Source organism: Priapulus caudatus, unplaced genomic scaffold, assembly GCF_000485595.1.
Source record: "Priapulus caudatus unplaced genomic scaffold, Priapulus_caudatus-5.0.1 Scaffold18, whole genome shotgun sequence".
Taxonomy (NCBI): Eukaryota; Metazoa; Priapulida; class Priapulimorpha; order Priapulimorphida; family Priapulidae; genus Priapulus; species Priapulus caudatus.
The window spans coordinates 216277-231788 of record NW_014577079.1 but is presented as its reverse complement, the minus strand read 5'-3'; the positions used below and the strand labels follow the sequence as shown (position 1 = coordinate 231788).

The following is a 15512-nucleotide window of genomic DNA, read 5'->3' as shown; positions in this document are numbered from 1 at the left end:
TGTGTTAATATATTTCGCATTAACATCATCCCACTTAGCACGCTAGCAAACCAGTAGCCTAGCAGTTGCCATATAACATCCACATTTCCCCCTTAGCACGCTAGCAAACCAGTAGCCTAGCAGTTGCCATATAACATCCACATTTCCCCCTTATCACGCCAGCAAATCACGGTGTGCACATCACACACTATACATGTTTTCATCGGGGACACACAATCAGCGAGATAAGATCAGAAGTGTATAATCTAGACTAGTATAATATGATCTATATTATACACTCCTGATAAGATCAAACTCGGGAGGCTTACGGGCCTTGCGTTGTTGACTTGTTAGGCACAAGTGTTTCCTTGGCCTCTACTCTCCTTATTAGCTAGTAAGCAATGTAGGCAAGCAGCTTCACAGCATGCAGAGCTCTGCTATATCATTAGCCTTACTTATTACTGAAAACTCGGGTTATATATAGCCGTGTATATGTATACGATTCATTCCGGCATCTGTGTATGTGTGCACTTGTCTCCTATTTCAACACACCATTAAAGCAGCCCCGCTCAGCCTCGCGTGATTCCTGAGTAAGGCATGTCCATGCTGTGACGACTGCATTCCCTGATGGACATTACCCTCATGTTAACTATATCTTATTGCATTAATCCTCTAATTCTGTCTATGTCAGTCACCTCCAGCTTTGTAATAAGAAGGACGTATGCGTAACCCGACGGTTGCAAGCCAATAGCTTCATGATTAATTAAAATTGAAATGACACAGCGTAGACCGAAATAGTAGAGTAGGATAAAATTCCGACTGTCAGAGACTGTTGGTAATGAAATCCGAAATTAAAAAAATGCACAAAAATTGGGAATGGAAGAAAATACGGGACTCACTAATGAAAGATGAAATGACATTTTATACACTATCCACTTATTACACTTCAATATTGAGCCATTTTCATATGTGCACTCAGTCAAGAGTAAGAGTGCTTTGCAAAACACAGCATTGCTTGACGTTAAACTTGTATTTTACGTCCTATTTTCTTTCATTGTCGCGCGGTTTTGCGATGAAACATCGAAATTCTTAAATAATTATTATTTTGATTTTGATTATGTAGTTCTGCAACGAGAATTACTGATTTTGGTTAAATCGTTATCGGAGATAATATTAGCAATATTGAACGGTCTCTTTGTACCGGCGTAACTGGCTAGTCTACCCAACAATTCACGTCACGGTTTCACATATTGACTTTTCTTTACATCGCAACCTGACCTCACACGACGTTGCCATTAAATACTGCTAACTCAAAACTCGTCCAGTAAAGTACATGAGACGACTTTTGACTACTAAGCCATGAAACCTAATAACGTAAACGAATTTGTTTTCTTCGTATCATTATTACTACTAATACGTATCAAAATAGGCCGCTTTGGCGGCTGGGGACACTTTCTAATGGCAACACCAACTTCGAAAATGAACATTTATTTCAAACCGATCTCCGTGCATTTTCCTTGTTCATTTTCTAAAGACTTTCGTCGAGGATTAATGAATGCGATATAATTTTGTATTAGGCAGTACTGTATGACAGCGAGTCATCGTAAGCACACATGCTATATGTCAGCAGACAGCTGCCACATAGCCTGGTGAGAGTTTAGCTGCGGTCAGGTCCCCCTGATGGTCTCTATAATTGCATGTTTAGGATACTTGAAAAAGATGCAATCAATGTGTAGGGGGATTCACACGGCAGGGACATGGCTATATATATATATATATATATATATATACGTTCTATAGTAATGATTAACAACGGACTTATAGGCGCAGGGTCCTCCAAAGTCATCCCAATATTAAATCTAGAAATGCTCTATTGAATTGCAAAGCATAAACCGACGACGACTCGAAATAATGACATGAAGATATGAAAACAAGTATAAGTAAGCCACTTCAAAAACAGTAAAAAAATAACTGCTTATCGGGAAACTCGACTCAACATAAAACAAGTGCCACAGAGTGACAGCGCTCACCTGACGGCAGGTGTTCTGATGCTAAACTCACTGGCAAACGAATCAAGAGCACTCTCCCATCGCCGCGTTCAAGGCCTATAGAGCATTTCTTTTGACCTTTGACCTGTGACCTCCAATTTCGGCACAGTGATGGCTTTTCCTATCATGATGCCATACACCGACTATCACGAGCCTAGGTCGAGCCGTTTAGATTTGTGCCGCAATTCTGCATTTCTTCCCTATACCTTAAGTTAAGGAAGGAATGTTCCCCCTTCTTTTACACCTCTTGACCTTTGACCTTTGACCCCCAGCTTCGACATCCCAACTCGTTTTCGGATCACCCCTCCACGTCCCGAATATCGTGACCGTACATCGAGCCGTTTAGATTTGTGCCCAACTGTTGACGGACGGACGGACGGACGCACGCACGCACGCACGGACGATCATGCGATTCTACAAGCTGCATCTGACTATCTGACTAGCTGTATCTGCTGCTGCTGCTGCTGCTATGTCAGATGAGCTAAATAGAAAATATACTGCAAAAGTTCAACAGCACTGTTGCTGCTGCTGCTGCTGCTGCTGCTGCTGCTGCGCGCGCATACCGCACTGGTGCTGATGTTGTTGCTGCTGATAAATCTGCCACTGCTGTTCGTGACTGTTACTGCTGCTGCTGTTGTTGTTGCTGCTGCTAACTGATACCGCTGCTGCTCCTGGTATTACTGCTGCTACTGCTGTTACAGCTCGCTGGGATCATTGCTCATAATCTTGCGCATTATAGTTCCATTATACACCCGCGCTGGATTATCTACGGGCTCCTGCTGCCTCCCGCTGCTGCTACCGCGTGCTCTCAAAGCACAACCCGTAAAAATATCTGAAATCTGCCCTGCTGATCATTGAGCCTTGCCACGCAGTCGACAATATTGTACCGACAGCGTCTCCGCTTATGAGCGCATATCGCGCTGTGGGGCTTGCCATAACAAATCTGTTGTGATAAGCCGCTATGTAAACCTACCCAGTAGCAGGGAATACGTTTAGATTCGCAGATCTGGCAGCTGTAACTGGCAGACGAGTCAGACGAGCTAAAAAAAATCTATAACACAAACGTGTCTAAATAATGGTCACTTGAGCCTGATAGTGCCGGTCGATCGGTGGAGGCCGTGAAAAGCGAAACACAGAGCAGCGCGCATTTTAATAAGCCGCGCGGATGCGGAAAAGTCACGAAGCAAAAAAGGTCGCCCGCGCACATAATCTGACAACTACGATGCCTGCAAGTTAGTGTAGACGGCGCTTTCTAGAGAGGCGATGGGGGTATAACAAGCTCGCTCGGCGGCACCCGCTCGCTTGTTATAAACCCCCCACTGACTGCCATTTGAATAGATCTCCACCCAAAGTAGCTTCTAATTAATTCTCAGCGCCGACGTAGCGAGAGCGTAATGCCAACATTCCCGACGTCAAGGCTAATCGGGGCACGCACCCACGCACGCGCGCCCGCGCGTGGACGTGAACGGGGGATGCGTAATAACAGCGTTCTGCATTCGTGCGCAACTCACCAGGCCTTCCCGTATCTGCCAGTAGATGCCCGTGTACGCCGGATTCATATCCATGGAGACCGCTTAAGAGAAGCCGGGGTACGTATGTGTGGCGTCGTGTATACACTCGGCGATCAATCACGTTCGTGTAGCGATTAGTCAGTCGGCCGTCGTGGCTGACGCGCGCTGCTATAGCGACGTATTATGCGCCACGGCGCGGCGTCTGCCCCGGCTAACACACGGCCACTAGCGACGACAGACGACGGACGAGGCGTCGTGGCGACGCTTCGAGACCGAATAATGCAGGTGATTGTCGGCCAGTTGCCCCCGTCGCCAGTCGTCTCGCAGTTATGGCTTCACTTTTCGTTGGAGAGGTCGTCGTCGTCGTCGTTGTTGTTGTTGATGTCGATGTTGTTGACGGTGCTGCTGCTGCTGCTGCTGCTGCTGCTGCTGCTGCTGCTGTTCCGCTGATGCTGATGATGATGATGATGACGGTGGTGGTGTGGTGGTGTGGTGGTGTGGCGGCGGTGTTGTTGTCGTTGTTGTAGTTTAGTTGTAGTTGTAGCTGTAGTAGTAGTAGTTGTTATTGTTGTTGTTGTTTTTGTTGTTGCTGCTGCTGTTGTTGCTGCTGTTGTGGTCGTCGTCGTCGTCGTCGTCGTCGTCGTCGTCGTCGTCGTTGTAGAATCAAGTTACATACACGGCTCGTCCTAATGTTACCACACACATAGAAATTAACTTTAGAACTTAATCATATCGCCTATTTATAGACTTCGCTATAAAGTCGACATCACTTCTAACAGCGCAGATTCCGTCGGGCAGATTACTGTCACAGCACAAAAACTAGATACGCATAAACCTGTATCTCTTCCTATTGCCGCCTTTCCTCTTCTGCTCCACTCTATCTCTCTACGGGAGCGACTGTGCAGCGCGCGAGAGACACCACCACTCGCAGCTAAACACTAGCATCTGCGACTCTGCGACTGCAGGGAAGAGAGGAAGAGAGAGATGCGCCGCTATCGTAACACGCGACCGCCTGCGGAATATCAAATTATATCGCCGATGCTGTTTTAAGTCAGCACGTGTCCCAACTCCGGCAACCGACGAGAAACGTAAGATTCCGTACCTAAAATAACGCACGCGGCATTGAAAGTGATGTCGCCCGCTCGCAGGCTGGCAGGCGTGCAGGATGCAATAGATTGCAAGATTGCACTAGCTGTGACAAGCATATTGCGTTGCGATCTCTCTCTCTCTCTCTCTCTATATATATATATATATATATATATATATATATATATATATATATAGTTACGTCACATATATACATATATACATATATACGAACCACGTTCACGTGTGAAGCCTTTCCCCTTGTACCAACAGCACTATTTCATCCCATCAATTTACATCTTCGAATGCCAACGTTAAAAACTACTCAATATGCATTCCGATTTGTTACACGATATTTCAGCGCTGTGGCGCGATAGGATGGCGCGTGTTTGTTTTTATGCTTACTTCTTCATGCCAAATTAAACGTGCCCGCACCCATTACCGACTTGATACAACGCTGAACCACCCAAGCAGAAAAAAACCAATATGTGATTACTAGTCGTTGAGTTTATTTCGTGAGTGAGTTCGTGCCAAACTCAGCTTCGAATTTCAAGCAAACGTTTGATTGAAACATGCAAAAAATATAAACCCATTTCCTGTCACAGATGATATTGATTCCGTACGAGTTGACAAGAGATATAAATGCAACAGCCTTCGCGATAAAATACAACACATTGGTTTGTGTTGACATGCACAGTTTTTCCGGATGTCTAGCTAATCCGATATATAGCATATGTACATAGATACATCTGATTTCCACCCCGCAGCTATAATAGGAAATGAGAGAAGATGCGATTTTTCATTATTGTCATTTACTGATACATCCAACCCCGGTGAATAAAACTAGTTCAGCCTTCGCCTTGAATGGATTTCGGCCCACGCTTACGTAAGCGAACGTAAATTTTCCAGGTCCAGTTTTTTAGATCTGATACAACAGTCATATTGTTGTGACGTGGGGAACAACAATACACATAACGACGTCGTACAACGTCATGTGTGCACAATGTCGCACGTAACAATGCCTGTACCATACAATAAATCTGTAATAGAAATATAATATAGACATGTAATAGCTATATAATAGAAATCACAGCCAAAATAGCTGTTATTTGCGTTGCGATTTCTATGGTCTTGCACAATGTCTTTCGCAACAATTTCCGCACAGTGGCTTACGTAACAATGTCGCACACCGTAATGGCACGCAATGTCGTAGGTAACAACGTTCCCGGGGGGGGGGGGCACTCCAATTGCTAAAGGTAATGGGACGTGCCGCTGGACAGGGTATATTTTCCCAACATCATTATTGGCACAGGGTATATTTTCCGAACATCATTACTGGCACAGGGTTATCTAGATACACACCCATCAAGCTGATATTGGACCAATATTGGCAAAACAATATTGGGCCAATAATAATATCACCAGGCCAATATTGGACCAATATAGGCAGATATTGGTTCAATATAGGCAGATATTGGTCCAATATCGGCCCAATATTGCCAAAACAATATTGGGCCAATATCACCAGGCCGATATTGGACCAATATCTGCCTATATTGACAGGACAGGACATAACCGACATGTGCAATATTGCAACAGGGTATACTTTTTAGTGCAGTATATTGGGACATGGTGTATTTTAGGGCGCAAAGCGGTTTGCGACAGGGTCAGGTTTTCAAGGTCCCCGAGACGAGACCATGTGTTAGAACGTCAGCAGACGTTACTGGCACGTCAATTCACACCTATCTTACTTGCCATCGCTACAACAATGCAATCCCTCTCAAGGCGGTGAATACCTATTGCGCTTCCATATTGGCATTACCATTACCAATTTACCACTTACCATTACCATTAATATAGGCATAACCCAGTTACCATTACCATTAACATAGACATAACCCAATTTCCATTACCATTACCATTACCCTTAGCATTACTATACGGTATATCCTTAATAGTTGTTGATGTCGATGCTTTACCAAAAAAAGTGTTTAAAAATTTCCGAAAGCCTATAATAATACAGAAGACGAGAACTGAAAGAAAAACTTTGAATTTAGCGTGCCATTACAACATCAACAATAAAAATGCGTCTTTAGTTTCTCTGCGATGATCAACTGGTTAAATCAAACTTTATTTCGCGAACTTTATACGATGGGTTTCGTTTCTTTCATTTCGCGCGCATTTCCTTAAAACTCAACCCGAAACTAAATATCTATCGCTTATGCAGCCACGGCTGCCAACACGCTTCTTACTAACTCTGTTTGCGTGCTTCGGGTGATGATATATGCACGCATTTTATTTAGCCACCAGCCGCAAAGAAGCCATCTTTCGAACTGACTTCCAGTTATTGATTCTACAGACATGCACCACTTCCCGCCACGCAGTCACCCTTCTTACTACCAGCGCCACCCCACCCACACTCAAGACGCTTTAGATGGCACGTGCGATCGAACATTTTGGTGAATTAGTGGTGAAGAGATTTGGATCGATGCAGCTGTTAACAAGGTCGCGTTTTATCGCCGCTAACAAAACGGCTTCTTGTGCGTCCTGCAACGATATATTAAAACTTGGGGAATAGCGTGCCAGGGGAGGAAGCCTCTGAATGCCGACATACACGAACTCAACTTAACGCACAACCGAAAGAAACCCCGCGCGTCTCAGTCGTCCACAAGAGTCGAGTACAAGAGTCGAGTAGTAGAGGAATATCTCAGCATGTCAATCGCTAGTTTGCCATTGTTCCAGCTTCCCTCTGACGAGGAAAACCCGCCCTCCGGTTGTGTCCGCGAACATTACCATACACTCGCGCGTAGGGTGGCCGGTCTATAATCAGGCATGTCAGCCTAACAACCCAAGCGCTTGCAAATCTGTATTGATTCCACGCGTTCCCCGCCGTCTAAACCAAATGAAATCGAATGAAATTGAATATGGCCTAGCGCTAGATGGAAGTGAATTAGTGTATTTATTTGATGAAGTGGCAATCAGTGTTTGGTACGTACACGGCGGCAGGCGTGATGAGTATTTACACTTTTAATATAACAAAATAATGTGATGGTAACTGCTGTCCTGCATTTGTCTCCTGGTGTTCCCGATCACACGCCCACACGCACGCACGCGCACGTACGCACGCACACACAAACGCACGCATACACGCGCACGTAACGTACGCGCACGCGCGCGTGCACACGCACGCACGCACGCACTTTACGGCGCCGGGGTCTTGCGTGCCGATGTCCCTATGCACCTCTATGACTCTCGTCCTTCCCAGCCTCCTGCGCACCACTCGACACTAATTACATTAAAAGAAAGATGATGCGGCCGCCCGACATATTACCCCGAGCTTAATTAAGCTGAGACAAGAGCTATATGTGTTCTGATTGGCTGCCACTCGTCGTGGGGTTACGTCAACAGTCCCCTAGCGGCCAAAAGGCGCAATCATGAATGGTGCGCTAACGGGGGTGCCTACTCGAACGGGAACCCTACTCGAACAGCTGCGTAAATGTTATCATCGTTAAAGTCATCAGAGCCAAGTGTGGGCCGGGCTAATGAACGAGGCGGAATATGATAAGGAAGTAATCAGTGGAGATCGTGGGGTGGGATTGGGGGTAGTGTTGGTGGTAGTGGTGGTGGTGGTGGTGGTGGTGGTGGTGGTGTTGTTGTTGTTGTTGTTGGTGGTGGTGGTGGTGGTGGTGGTGGCTATGATGATGATGATGATGATGATGATGATAATGATGGCGGTGGCGGTGGTTGGCGACGGTGATGTTGGTGGCGACGGCGGCAGTGACAGTGGTGGTGGTGGTGGTGTTGGTGGCGATGGCGGCAGCGGCGGTGGTGGTGGCCGTGGCGGTGGCGGCAGTGATGGTGGTGGTGGCGGCGGCGGCGGCGGCGGCGGTGGTGGTGGCCGCGGTGCTAGTAGGGGTTTGGTGGCAATGCTGTTAGTTAGTGGGATTAGGGTTGGGATGTGCTGTTGGCTGTGCGAAACTGATATTTATAATCATTAGACATTGAAGAGACTAATGACTACAGACTACTTGACAGAGAAGATTAATGCGACTGCCACTGAAACGTGTCCGCTCCTTAATAACTTGAAAAATGTACAGGCAGCATCAAACTGACATGTTTTAGCTAAATTAGGAGGATGTTGTCTAAGGAAATGCTACATACTGATGATAAATTACCCATACTGTAATACTAGCGACACGACTACAGTGTACACGATGTGCATCCGTGTCTAATCCGTACATGAAACACGTCATCTTTCTCAAAGAGATATAAAGACAGCAAAATGCCCGAGTCATTGTCGCTGCAATTTTGAGGATATTTTTTACTTGTTTTGTAAGAAAACACAGAAACATATTCTCTTGTAACTTTTACTTTAGAAAAAAAAAATTCCCGTTTGCCAGTGAAAACATCATGTGATCTAGTGCAATGTGACCGGTATTATTACGAGATAATCTAAGAGTTAGCGAGCTGGTATTGGCAGTATCATAATACACAAGGCTTGATTCTATTCGGTAGACAAATTGCCAGATCAAAAGGAAACGTTTCAATATTGCACTTCGTACTCGCAAAATTGCGGAAATAATCTCGTATGCAAAATACAGAACTCAAAGAAACAGAATTACTATGATTAGCATTGATAAATCGATCGCGCAACGAACCAAACGTGACATTTACCATTACCGGATAACGATGCACACGAGTGCGATCAGAAGCTGCGCATAAACCTACGGCAAATTAAAATCGTTGGTATACGACTCTTGGATCAACGAGTTGATGCGATTTTAATTATCCTCTTCATGCGAGCAATTAGATGGCTGTGTCTCTTGATTTATATCCGCTTTTATTCGCATTCACGAGTGAGCGAATCCGCGGTTTCAGCTTCAACTCGCGTAAACTCTCGTTAGAGCTTTCGAAATAGCTCGTCAGAGAGAGAGACAACCGCGGCGAAGGCTGATGAACTTTACTACGCGAAGTACCTTCCATACAGATGACGTGCCCCCTAGAGACCGCCAAGTGCCGCGAGACGGGAAAGGTTTTAAATAGAAGGCGGGACTTCTTGCTTCATACGTTCACGCTGCGTTGACGCTACTCTCTACCTTTACCACAGGAAAGCGATGACTAGTTTTACCACCTCCCCCAACGCTACCTACCTACTAACCCCTCTTCCTTTTCAACGAATAATATATGCCTGGTTTCACTTTAATCTGGCTTGCTACCCCAAGGACCACACGCCTAATTTCACCTCTCTCTCTGTTACTTTCCATAGGGGAATACACGCCTGGGTTCACGCATGTATTCAATCAACTCTGTCTTGCTACTCCAGAGAACACACGCCGGGTTTCACCCCCCCCCCCCAATCGGTTACTTTTCCACGAGGGAATACAAGCCTGGGTTCACCCTACTATATGTGTTGCTAACCCAGTGAATACACGCCTGGGTTCACCCAACTATGTTTCTTTCTCGTAGAGAACACACGCCTGGTTCACTCCACTCTTAGTTGCTACCCCCGAAAGAACACATAACTAGGTTCACCCAACTCTGTTCCTCTACGACACGGGAATACGTGACCGATTTCTTTTTGACTCCACTCGTGTGTTGCTACCCACAGAAGACACATCCCTGGTTCATACTTCCCTCTGTGTTGCTACCACATAGAATACATTGTTGGTTCGATCGCACTCTTGTGATGTTACGCCAGTACTACATAGCAATGAACACGATTACGATTCGAAATTATGCAAACAAGCGACTTTCCGCTTTTACTGATCCCTTTCATGCAAGAATACTTTTAGCCTGATTGTAGATGGACAGTTGAACTCGAATGCCAGGTGATAACAGCAGGTTTACGATGGACGCAAAAGATTTAGATGTATTAACTCAGTCTGTATTAACTAAGTGACGCAGTGCACGAATCGATGCTAGGTCTGAATGATGCATGAGCGAGCATACAACCTACACGCGTCTCCACGGCTACACGGTACGAGCGCATGTTACTTTACACCCACACGAAAAACCGGGTACACACAGAAATATCAGCGCTATACTGCAAGCTGCTCGTACGCGTAGTTTTACATCGACGTATTTCGCAACGCTATCGATGACTCCAGATGCCGCTCAACGAAATCACTTCGTATATATACAAGTTCCTCGAGTCTTGATTCACTCGTGTCACTACGCTATCATGCGTGGCCAAAAGTTTCGAAGCTACAAATTACACGCGCGCGCGACACTCACCTAACGTACACACACACTCGCACGCACGCACGCAACACACACACACACACACACACACACACACACTCACTCACACACACACACACGGCAATCGTCGTTAATTCATCTAGACGAACAACTAACACAGACGCGACAGAAGATTCGTGCACAAATAGCAATCCCAGCACCACCGCCGCAACCGCCACAAAAACGTCGTTCGTCAGCGGCACGTTAATTTTATTTCTCAATATAGATCCCTCTCCCGACATCGGTGTGTAATCCCATATCAATCGTCGCCTGTTGACATTTCACTCTCGAACTCCGTCCGCGCGTCGAAATTAAATTAAAATCTCGTACTTACCATGAGGCCGCCTTCGCTCCGTGCGTAAAACACAGGTGGTGGTGTGACGGCGGTTTCGAAGTGCTTGAGCCACTGGAGGCAATCAATAGACGTGGCTAGGTCGATAGGCTGACACTCGCTCGCCAGTTCATCATTTGCGTTTGAACTCGAATATCGCCGATCCGGTTACAAATTCTAAACTCGCCCTCGTGAGGCTAGACCCACTCTGCCATCGCAAAAAACGATTAGGCCCGAAAGTAATATCCACGCGCGAACGGAATTAGTCACCTCCGGTCCCTACCGGTCGCCTGGTCCCGCGGGACCCAGATCGCGAGCGTGCGGGCTTACGCGCGCGTGGCGACGACACGTGTACGCGCAGCTACACAGCTTGGTCAATGCTTGGTCACGCACGCACGCACGCTGCAGCACGCCAGCCAGCCAGCCAGCTGGCACATTACGCATGTGTCGTTGACAACCGCCGCGAGAGCGAGCGAGACCAGAACCCGATGACAAGTATCTACGCGCCAACTGACAATGTTTATCCCCATTATTGCGCGCGCTCAGCGTGGCTTCCGCGCGCACGCACGCACGCACCCAGCAATAACCCAGCGCGTGCGCGCGCGTGTGTGTGTAAATATAGCAGTCGGCTGAAAGGGGTGGTAGGATATGTTTACTAGGCACTTCTAATTTTAACATATATTTTAAATTTAAATTAGGGTCAGGGTTAGGGTTAGGGTTAGGGTTAGGGTTAGGGTTAGGGTTAGGGCACTTTTTAGGGTTTTTGCATCATTCTTTAATATATCGTAAAATATATGTTAAAATTAGAAGTGCCTAGTAAACATATCCTACCACCCCTTTCAGCCGGCTGCGTAAATATAGGGCCGTGGCTCTCTATCCGCGCCCCGATTAGCATGTGAGATGGGAACGAGGAGGTAAGCGCGGATTGCAGTCACACGCACACGCGTCACGTCGCGTAATGTGCACGCGGCTATGGCTCCCACAGCGCTCATGTCATCAGCTGGCAGGGGCTTTCCCCGCGAGCATGGATTCCCTATTTTCGCATACACGCGCCATTATAACGAGAAAGCCGGTTATACCTATAAGCCATAATCGTGACGACGGCAATACGCACATAGAACATCGACAGATAGAGAGAGAGAGAGAGAGAGAGAAACAGAGAGAGAGAGAAAGAGAAAGAGAAAGAGAAAGAGAGAGAGAGAGGGGGGGGAAGGAGAGAGAGATAGAGAAAGAGAAAATGCAAGGGAGAGAGAAAGAGCAACAGAGAATGAAAGAGAGAAAGAGAGCGCGAGAGAGAGAGAGAGAGAGAGAGAGAAAAAAAGAGAGAAACAGAGGCGAAGCAGAGAAACAGGGCAGAGAGGGTGGCTCAGAGAGGGATGGGGAAGGGGTGAGGGAGGGAAGGACGGACGGACGGACGGACGGACGGACGGACGGACGGACGGACGGACGGACGGACGGACGGACGGACGGAACGAGGGATGAAGAGAGGAAGGGGGAGGAAGGACGGGCAAAGACAGAGGGAGAAAAAGAGATGGGGTCAGAGTTAGAAGAGAGAGAGGGTGGGGAGAGATAGAGAGAGATGGTGGGGAGAGAGAGAGAGGAGAGAGAGTAGGAGAGATGGGAGAGAGAGAGAGAGAGAGAGAGAGAGAGAGCAGAGAGAGAGAGAGAGAAGAGAGAGAGAGAAAAAGAGAAACAGAGAACGGAAAGAGAGAGCAGAGAGAGAGAGAGAGAGAGCAGAGAGCAGGGAGAAGAGAGAGAGAGAAGAGAGAGAGAGGTTGAGAGAGAGAGAGAGAGAGAAAGAAAAACGCAAGGGAGAGACACGAGAAACGAGAATGAAGAGAGAGAGCGAGAGAAAGAGAGAGAGAGAGAGAGCAAGGAGAGAAAGAGGAGAGGAGAGAGAGAGAGAGGAGAGAAAGAGAGAGGAGAGAAGAAGACGAGAGAAGAAGAGATGAACAGCGGAGAGAGAGAAGAGAGAGAGAGGAGAGTAGCGAGAGGAGAGAGAGAGAGCGAGAGCAGAGCAGAGAGAGGAGAGAGAGAGAGAGAGAGAGAGCAGAGAGGAGAGAGAGAAGAGAGAGAGAGAGAGAGAGAGAGAGAGAGAGAGAGAGAGAGAGAGAAAGAGAGCTCATGTGATACGCGCGCAGCGAAGCCACCCACCCACCCACCGCAGCACTCGGCCCAAGATTGCGGAAAGCTGCTCTCGGTCGTTATCATATCAGTTGACAGACAGAGAAGTCGCGCAGTATAGAGCAGGCGCCGATGTTCGCTCTCGATAACCCGCCTTTACAGTGATCTATATAAATCACTCACAATAGAGGAGGCGCGTACCCATTACTAACCGCGATAAAGCTGAATTATACATACATATATAACAGGGATATAGCGCAGGGCGTGAGGAGGCGGGGATGTTGATCGGTTGGTGAGAGGGTGCATAGCACGTGTGAGTGCGGACGTGCGCGCGCGCGCACGAGGCCGTAAATGAAATCAGTCGACTGTGCGGCCCCTATACTATGTGTGATTCTTCTCTCACACTGAAGCCATCAACGCCTGCTCGACTATGGATGGCACCGCCGCACTCGCTTCCTATTGCTGTCATCTGGCAGCCGTCGGCGCTCGCATCAACGCATTTCCTCCCGAGCAGCTATTTACTTTAGTTGGTGGAAACCGGCGCGACGAGAACAACAGAACGCGGTCACATCTGTGCGCTCTGATCTCGTCTGCTGTACACACGAGGGTGTGACACACCACAACGCATGGAATCGTATGAATGGGATGCAATGCTATATATAATATATATATATATATATATATACATATATATAACAACCAGACAGGTGCTCATGCATCATTGTAAGCGTCTGCTATTAAAATATATTCAAATGAAGCCATCTCGATGTAGTTTTATCTGTTGTGGGTACTGGGTAGACTACTTATCCAGAGTGCGTGAGCTGGGATGAGTTCTGCAGCAGCCGCTTTACGCTAAGTAAAGCTCTTATTTAACTAATATATATGCCATTAGCTAGAAATCGAATCAATACATGGTAAACAAGCATCAAACGTTGCCACCGGGAACAAGAGTATGAATGCATCTACCAGAGTAATAGTAATAATACCCCACTATAATACCCCACTATCGTACCCTGCTGATAGAAAACAAGCACATTCATTCCTAAATTTGCATAGAAGGATCCAGTATTGGGGAAGACATCTGGCAGCAATCGTTTTGTAACCAAGACTTTCCTGGGGATTTTGTACGTCGGTCCCTCCTCACAAAAACAATTTTAAAGGCCATTTTAAAGGTAAAAGGCTTACATAAAGGCACGACAACCTGCCAAGTAATTTCTTCTCTTTCTCTTCATTTAACCTTTTTTACTCTATACAGTATTGCAAAGTCGTATCCTTCGACGAAACTTGAAAATACGTTGGATTTGCGCAAACTTGTATTCATTACCAAGTTCTGCGTTGCCTCATGAATACACTGTTTGTACGGTCAAATTTTTCTAAATTTCTCTATGAATCCTATCTCGCGGACCATTTGCAAACGAAAAAGACCGAGAAATTCTTTACCTGCAGAATCGCTAGCCTGCCATACGATCACTACGCCAGTACGCCTGATACTCCCGTCACGCGTCAGTAATGCGATTAGTTTCGTAAGTAAATGCAATTACGTCGCTACATCTTCCACGCCGTCTTTGAGCGCCACAATTTTGACAGTTTGCGACAGTTTGTCTGCTGTGATGTAATAAACTGCATCGATTTCCTCACACCGAGCCGTACGAAATAGGCAAAGCTGACAGAGCAGAGTTTCTGCATAGAAACTAGGCTAGGAGGCGTTTCACATCATTCAAGTATCTCTGTATTAGGCTGTATTTAGGCATACATCATAATCCGCGTATATTCGTAGCAGACTGATATTCTTACAGACACATGCACAGACAAAAGGGTCAAAGGCTTTTATTATCCCTATAAAAAGGTAGAAACATTAGAGGCAGAGGAGTATGATTTTCGCTAAAAGAATTCGGTTGAAATTAGATATAAGAAATGTTTGTATCGCCTTATGAGAATGTACCATTGTATGACCGGTTGAAACTACAAATTATTCAATAGTTAGTGCTGATAGTAGTGTAATTGTTAGTAACATCCAGATGAGACGGGATACTAGAGAAGCGTTGCCGAAAGGAGGTGTTGACCCGAAGTGCTGAGCGCAGATCTTGCGTGCAGTTCCGCGGCAAGGCGCACGCGACCGCGGGAACGTCCTACGACAGTATGCGGCGCTGGCAGCTATGGACCCGGGCGCCTAATGCTTAGGCCGGCGCACGC

At 46.6% G+C, this 15512-nt stretch overlaps 1 protein-coding gene across 2 annotated transcripts in view; it reads right to left on the bottom strand.

Annotated features, from left to right (window-relative positions):
* The window catches only part of LOC106811216 (phospholipase D3-like), a 79669-nt gene that overhangs the window by 57329 nt on the left and 6828 nt on the right, over positions 1–15512 (bottom strand). The window contains exon 1 of one of the 2 annotated variants that reach the window (XM_014814783.1): positions 11199–11534. The exons of the other annotated variant lie outside the window; for it this stretch is intronic. The gene's annotated coding sequence lies outside the window, so the exon portion shown is untranslated. Of the gene's footprint in view, positions 1–11198; positions 11535–15512 lie in introns of those variants that run through there. 2 annotated transcript variants of the gene reach the window in all.